Consider the following 8,653-nt stretch of genomic DNA (forward strand, 5'->3'; position numbering starts at 1 on the left):
TATAAAACGAAGTCATTTTTGAGTTTAACTCGCCCATAGGGGAAAGGGGAAATGGTCTCTGCTAACACAATTTTATGGGAACACATTGGGAAACTGAGAGCACATTCAAATATTCTAAGATATAAAATAAAGTCATTTTGAAATCGAAATCATCGAAAGGGGAAAAGGGAAATGGTCTCTGCTAATACAATTTTGTGGGAATATATTGGAAAACTGAGAGTACATTTAAAAATTCTAAGATATAAAATAAAGTCATTTTGTCACACTATTTCGTGCTCGGCACTCCGTTAAAAAAAAAATTTCACAGACACATAATACTAGTAATACAAATAACAATCATATAATAGTTGGTATGATTTTTTCAAGGAGTAAAATTATTTAAAAGAAAAACAAACAAGATAATCAATATATTAGGACCTAATTCTTTGGCCAAACCATAAAGAAAAGGATGAAAACCCTACCTTAGTACAAATTAAAGAGCGGATCGTCGGGGAGCACGTGGTTCGCACCTTGAGTTCACAAACGAGACTGATTTCGAAATTTACGTATGCTAACCTGATGAACCGTGATTGATGGGCGAAATAATAAGTGTCCTGCGCAGAGGACTAATTTTAATTGCTGCGGTCAAGAGTGAGATCTTCATGTAGGCTCGTTTCCATTGGTCTGCCTTATCGCATTTTCTTCTCTTCGTTGTGTCTTTCTCTGCCTCGCTGAACCAAGTCATCGACCAAGTTTCTTTCCTTTTTCTCCAAAAGCGGGAAAAGCAATCCTTAGAAACTCGAGGCTAGCGGGGTGGCTAAATTCACTCCTGTGCGTGAAGTGGAAAACGGAAGTTTTCCATGCTTCGAATGGCAGATGTGATTTTGGATTCCATGACTCCTAAAACAATAGATAAGAGAAACGGCATCAACAGCCATAAATAAAATAAAATATGCAAGGTGGCAAAATTACCTACTTTATCCATAATTAAGCTAATAATCGCCTTGATCCATTTTCACCAAAGACATGTCGCGAATTTTAGACGGTCAAAGAGAGACCTGATACGATAATCCAGGAGGGAGAGCTAGGAGAAGAATACGCAGAAGGTCATAATGCAGAAGAAGCCTCGCTAAGGTGGAGGTGACGACAGACCCTAGTCGATGACGCAATGTGAGGTGGTGGAGACCTTCACGATTCACCACTCAAGACCGCAAAATTCTAAAGCTCCCATAGCGTTTTTTTTAGCGACATAAAAAGAAAAACAAAAAAAGTAAACATAGGCAAATAAATCTTAAATCTAAAAAAAAATAACAATAAGGAGTGCCGAATTTACTTTCAATGCAAACCAAATGTATTTGACTATATTTTCAAGTAACTTTGTATTTTTGATGTATGAGAAATCCGCAACATCACAACTGTTGACATTTAAGCAGCACTGGACGTAAGAAATAAAAGATCTTTCAACAGGTAAGAAGCTCCTGAAACGGCGAGTAAAGTCGATTGAGAAAAATTCCAGCTTTTCTACTCATCCTTCTCGTCTGTTCAAAAGAACGTCATCTCTTGTTGAAAATCCGCCTCTTCGAGAAGATATTCAAGTCTTCTGGGAACAAGTGTACAAAGATATTTTTTGGCTAAATGAAGACGCTTCAGATATACCACTCTTTCGTTACTTTAACCAGAGACAACGGTTGCAATTTCAAGAAGAGGAGTGTCCACTAATTACTGCTAAAGAAGTGAAAAAAATTGTTGCTGGAAATAAGAATTTTTAAACGCCAGCGAAAAATAAAAGTATTAACTTTTGGTGAAAGAAGTTCACTTTTACGCACCAACATCTAGTTCGTATACTTACTTCTTTCATAAACAGAGAACAACCCATCCCGCAGTGGTTGGTGGAAGAGAGCACGGTATTGATTCCTAATACCGGCGATTTGTCAAGCCCCAAGACCTATTGGCTTATACCTTGGTTGAATACCAGCTATAAACTATTCACTGGAATCCTTGAAGAGAGGACATTAACATCTATCGAGCCGGTATAAAGTGCAACAGTTGAAAATCATAGATACAAGAGAGAGCTGGCCTGCTACTAGAGAGGTGTTTTACTCAGGATTCAATCAGGTATCGACGCAATCTGCCAATGTCTTGGATTGACTGCTTGAAGGTTATAGATAACACAAACCATGAGCTACCTATCGAACCCATTGAATGTTTAGAGGTGAGTACCTGCCATGTCATATATAATGGCGGGGTCTTCCAAGAAGACTCTTCAAGTGTGATAGTTTTCTGCGTCTTTGTCTCCTTTTAACATGTTGTGATCCGAGGCAAAAGCTCTGAAAACCTATGTGGCCTGCCGAACAGAAGAGAATTTAAGGTTCTCTAAAGCGATAGGCATGAGCTTTGGACTGGATAAGTTTACCTGCGTCCACCTACACAATGAAAAACTAGAAACTGCGTCATCGCATGACGATCAGGATGTTGAACTCATAAGGTGAAAGTAACATTCAACATTTCGTTAAAGGAGAAACATATACATATTTTAGAATACCGCCAGCAAAATCCCAAACTGTGGATGTGTTAAAAACGACTCTTACAAAAAGTTATCGCTAAATTTTCAGAAAAATTAAGGTTTCTGAATGATCTGGAAAGCATAAAATCCAGGCGACCATTACTATGGCTGCTTCTACATTGCTGTACACGTTTGGTGCATTCGAATGAAGTGTCGATGTGTTAAAGCAACTACACTACACAAGGCCTAGCAATACTAAAACCTTTGGTACATAAAAATCGTGTACAGAAAGCAGAACCTTAGTTTACCGCGAGTGCATAATGAATGTATTGATAAGCTATACCAAATGCCGAGCGTGCAAGCGAGAGCTAAAAACTCTTGGACATGTTTCTTGGCATGTCCAAGGCCTTTTGGACAGACTCTTGGACATGTCAGTGTATGCTCGAAGTTTGCGTACTGGGGGTACATCGAGCGACACAATGCGGTTCCAAAACTTTTGTATGAACATCATGGGTACTTTTATGGGGCTAATTTAATGTGGAACGTCAAATATATCTGTTGAGGATGCTTTGACTAGCGTTAGCATTTTGCAGTTAACCACCTCAACAGACATACCGTTAAAAAGCATCAAGTTTAGGACAAAGTTTGCCGCAGAGTACCCTAATATAAATAAAAAATTAAAGAAAATAATTTTCTTATCACAGAAACCAGGTGATGGATATTAAACAGTAGGTTCCAAACACTAAACACAGACAGCTAAATAACCTGTGGACCCAACTATTTTTTAAGGTAGTCCGGCTATTGGATTGATCAGACGAAAAATCATTAAAATTAGTTGTTTCTTTTGCGAAGAAATGTGTCCTCTTTCATATAATGCCTTTTTAGGGGTCCTGTCCAGGTTAAAATTTGAATTATCACTGTTTAAAGTCGTGTCAAAAGACATGGAATCTTATCGAGAGGCCTTTCGCGGGCTCTAAAAACGGTTAAGTTTGGCTTTAAAATACGTTGAATATTGTTAGAAAAACTTTTTTCTAAACTGAAAATATAATGCAAAATTTGAATTACTGTGTATTTATACTTGCTTCCAGAATGTTTGAGCTTAATTTTAGCAAAATGTAGCCTAGAATCAAAAATGTAGCTAGAATCTAGTCAAATAAACATTTGAATTTACACTTTATTGTTATTCAAAAAACATTTTATTGATATTTAACAGCATAAAAATGTGTTACCTAATTTAGTAATTGATGTCCTGGCCAAATGTTGTATTTAATTTCAAATTTCAGAAAGAAATAATGGACATAGTTTTGACTAGCTTTCCCAGTAGCCGGACTACTTTAACAACATGAAATTGAGTTTTAACTGTACCCCATTCAAAATCAAACAACATAGAAATTAATCGAACTTTTCTGTTAGTTTCAAATTCGATTAAAACACGAATTTTCGGAATAGACATTTTGAAGAAGTTCACTGTAAAAATAGATTTGGTCTCTGACATTTTAAGCTTATATAATGACGAAAATAAATTAGCTATAAAGCCTTGAATTGTGCAAGAAAAAGATCAAGGTGAAATTAATATTTCTGAACGATAAAGAGGAATATTCACTCCTTTCGAGAATGAACCATTATTCATCATTATTACTCATCAGTAAAGAAATTATCTCATATTTTGAAAAATGTGCATAATTAGAAACCGAAAAAGAAAACGGTTTTTTAAATTGATTACCTCTTTTTACGATGTTTTTGTTCGTTCTCTGGGTCGAATAATCTCGTAATAGAATAAATTATAATCAATTTATCTTTCATTAAGTTTATTCAAAAACAAAGATAAATTTATCTTTATCCCTCTTGCTCGATTCCAATGTCGCCTATCGAACCGGTCGCGAAAGAAATCTTACGCACGATTCAACTGGAAATAATAAGTCGCTCTCAAAGTAAGTATATAAATCCAATAGTTACGATGATAAAATAATAGAGGGAATCGGTTGCAATGTATCTCGATGCACGTAAATTAAAGGAATCCCTGAACGATGATAACGAAGGCACAGAAACTACTCAAGTTTTATCTCAAGAACTTAAGCATAAAATCCCGTTTTATTTCTTGATATGGCAACGAGTTTCTAGCAAGTACCTTTGCATCCAAACTCATGGCAATGTGCTGCATTCATTCATGAATGAAAATTCTAAGAGTTTGCAGTCACCACCTTTGGCCTTAAAACAAACACTCCACCTTTCTGAGGAGACATAGACTTGGCCCCTTGTGAAATACAAGAATTGCTGATCATTTTTGTCGATGATTTATCATGTAGATCGAAATATATTAATTAGCGATTTGAACATCTGAAAATACTTTTAAGCAGATTAAGAAAAGAAAACTGCACTCTGAATTTTTTCAATTGTTCTATTTTAAGAGGTCAGGTGAAGTTCGTCAGCCACATAGTTACACAAACAGGGATAAGAGTGGACCCTGCAACAATAAAAGTATTAAAAGAATATACCCGCCCAAAAAGCATCCAGAAGCTTCGCGGATTTCTCAATTTCATACATTTGTATACAAAATTTTCGAGCTCTCAAGCGAAAAGAATTTTTCCAATTTATGAACTGTTAAATCAAAACATTCTATGAATTTGGAACGAAACATCATCAAAATTCCCTTCAAAAAGCGAAGTACTCCTTTGTGACTCCGCTGTCATGACCTATTCCGATATTTCACGTCCTTACTACCTAAACACCTGCAATTCTGGGGGCAACAGTTGCGCAAAAAGATGACTTCGCTGATGAATATATCGTAAACTGCATAATTTGTATATTGAAGGGGTCCGAAATTAACTATTTTACAACTAAAAAAGAATTGCTCGCCTTAGTTTGAGCCATTGTCAAGATTCAAACCCATGCGCTCGGCATTAAAATAATAATGCCGATAATCTAGCAGAATAGCGTTTGAGAAAAATATCTAATGCATACAAAACATCGCCTTATAGCAGCAACGAGATCCATTGATAAAAGAAAAGTATAAAATAGTTATAGGAAATAAATTAACGGGTTTCGAAAGTTATAACGAAACACTTCATTCGAAATAATTTTATCGACTAATGCAACGAGATGTGCGCTCAAATAGAAGGGAGAAAATGCTACTTGCGATTAACACAATATCTAATATAGGACAAACGATTCAGAAATAAAAGCAATATTCGCTTCAGCTTCTAATGAACTCCTCTCTATAGAATTTTACGATCTTACCATAGCCACACGTAGTGGATCACGTTTTTTTTATTCATCTTTCTTCGTATCTTGCCATAGTTTCGCTTAAAATTTTGAATTTGGATTAATTTTTAAATAATGTAAATGATATAACTTTAAACATTTCTTTATGTTAAAAAAGTCATTGCGTTAAATTGTTCGGTTTACTGAGTACTATGAACGGCCATAAATAATATTTTTAAATATAAAAAAATTGTACCAACAATTTTGAAAATGCTCCAACTTTTAGAATTTTAATCAAAATAGCTCGTTGGAAAATTCGTTCTTTCTTTTAGGACCTAGAAAATGTTTGCCAAAGATCTATTTGATCTGGTCTCAAAATTGCTCAAAGCCTAGTTTTTCACCAGATATTCTAAACTAAAAGTTCAGAAAAAGCTGTTTTTCGCTATATTGGAGACTAAATTACACGGCGGGCTGATTTTTTTCGTAAAATTTCTTGAAAGCATTTACGGACTTTGGATTCGCTGATCTCGAAAATGTGGTCAGATTTGTCTAATTCAAGATGGCGTATCCAATATGGCGACTACAGCTGACACACTTCATAGCGAGTTCCTAAAATTTCCGAAATGTGCTTGAAAATGGTTACTTGTTGGTCTTTGGGGTTGCTGATCTCGAATCTGCGACAATAGAGTGTGGCAGCTGTAGCCGCCATATTGGATCTGCCATCTTCAATTTTGACATTCTATCCAGAGAAACGAAATTAGTATCCCCAAAATGCTTCGATGCTTTAACTAGATTTTACGAAAAAAATCAGCCCGCTGGGTCATCTAATCTCCAATATAACGAAAAACAGCATTTTCTGAACTTTTAAGTTAAAATATCTCGAGGAAAAACAGGCTTTGAGCAATACTGAGGTCAGATTCGGATTCACTTCGCCAAAATTCTCCAGCAAAGTATAATCTATTTTCTGGGTTAAAAATCTTGTCGGCATGTGTTATGTATTCGCCATTTTTCTAAGAGAACTTTTCCTAGTGTACATGAAATTGATAAAGCTATATATTTTCTTACAAATTTAGGGATCCTAAGGCCCGCAGGAATCCATGGAGGACATGTATCAGCATATCCACAATACGATATTAACATTTCTGAACGTAGTCGTGTCTATCTACAAGAGCCAGGTAATCATGTTATTAGTGGGACACTACACATGATACAGTTCGGGCAAGATGTTCCCAGCTGGTTGCCAGTGCAAACCGCTCATCACAAAGTAGATTCACATTATCCAGTGTTTCTGTATATGCCTGCTAGTGATAAGATATTCGTTTTTTCAAGAGCGAACTTGGAAGAAGAGATCCCTACCCAAATTGATCTTAATGTTGACGGATACAAGTGTTTCGTAAAAACAGACTGCACTCTTTATGAGGCAGATCTTGAGCCACTTTCAGCGCATGAAGAAATATATTGGCCTCGACGGGCAGCCATTTATGTACAAGTACCAGGGAACATTATCATTTATGCGGGGTTTCTGAAGCCTCTTCTAAAGAAGAATGCACCCATTTGGGTTGATTTGGAAAATTGGAAGGGGCAGTGAACTTGGGATTAAACAGATATAACAGGCAGCACCTGAAGGCCTGAAATTTCTGTTGAATAAAAAAAATAACATTTATTTAATTAAATTAATTTGTTTCAACAAAAATATAGTATGTTGAATTACAAGGGATAAAACCAAGGTGCCCTACTACTTCGAAGGAAAAAACACAATCATGTGCTCGAAAAAACACTAAAAATCACTAAAACTCAATCATACAAAAATCACTCAAACTTGCTGACTAGATTTGACTTTGCAGGGGGCAAAATGTTAATTTTATTCATAAATGAAAGAAAGTAAAAAACAATAATAATAGACAATTATAAGTTTTTCTTTAGGGACCTGTTAAATTATAATTTAACAGGTCACTTAAAAAACATTTCTATTCTACCATTTCAACTATAACTCCAAAATATCATTATAGATAATAAAGATAAAAAAAAACAAGAACTAATCATTGATCAATCTTCTTAAATTTCTGAAAATTTGACCGCAATCAATTTCACGTGATCATTCATGGAGTGAACCTGCTTTAAAAGAGAGTTAAAGGAAAGTTCAAGAGAAAAAATCATGTTTAAAAATAAGAGCAAATGGGATCGCAGAAAAAAATTAAATGAACTCGACGAAATTCCACCAATTTGGTATCAAATGACAGATTTCTCATTATGGACTGCTTAATTTGTTTTCGTAATTAAAATTAAGTGTGCTTCAAAAACTGTCTGTATATTATAACGAGGCATCCTAACCTCAAAATTAATAAATTCATAATATATAAACTTTTGAAAATTTTAAACTATATTCTATTCCCAGAGGAGACCTGCTAAAGGCAAAGAAATTTGAATTTCCCTTTAGTTCGGATCTCTTCCTAGTGAAAAGAAATACCACCTACAGACTGCAGTTTATGCCTATCTCAATGCTTTCTTCTGCGTCTTCTTTTTTTTTTATGTCAATAAGCTACAAAAGAGGCCCCCGTGGGGGGGGGGTGTACGAACCCCCGATCTTCACGATGTTCGTGGGGGCTAAAGCGTAGGCTTTGGACCCACTTCGTCAGCTTGCGGGTTCGACTCCCGCCTCGCACTCTAGAAGAGCCTCGGCGGCCCATGCAGTGAACACCAGCCTAGCAAGGGAGTTGTTCATCTCCGGAGAGTCGTGGAACCGGTACCTCTAGAGAAAACGGTTTTCTCTAAGTACTTAAAGCTGTTGCTCTTAGTGGTTCAGAACTCACCTTAAACTGTATTTGCTTGGTCGTTGTTCCGGAAATTGTAGATAACTTTCCTAAAAATTATATACCTAATTACATAATTTTTGTATAATCTTCATTTCTCATAGTGGTTAAATAAACAATTTGAAAATACGGTCTCTCACACATCTAGATAATTGGAAAT

Source organism: Belonocnema kinseyi, chromosome 1 (assembly GCF_010883055.1).
Source record: "Belonocnema kinseyi isolate 2016_QV_RU_SX_M_011 chromosome 1, B_treatae_v1, whole genome shotgun sequence".
NCBI classification, from domain to species: Eukaryota; Metazoa; Arthropoda; class Insecta; order Hymenoptera; family Cynipidae; genus Belonocnema; species Belonocnema kinseyi.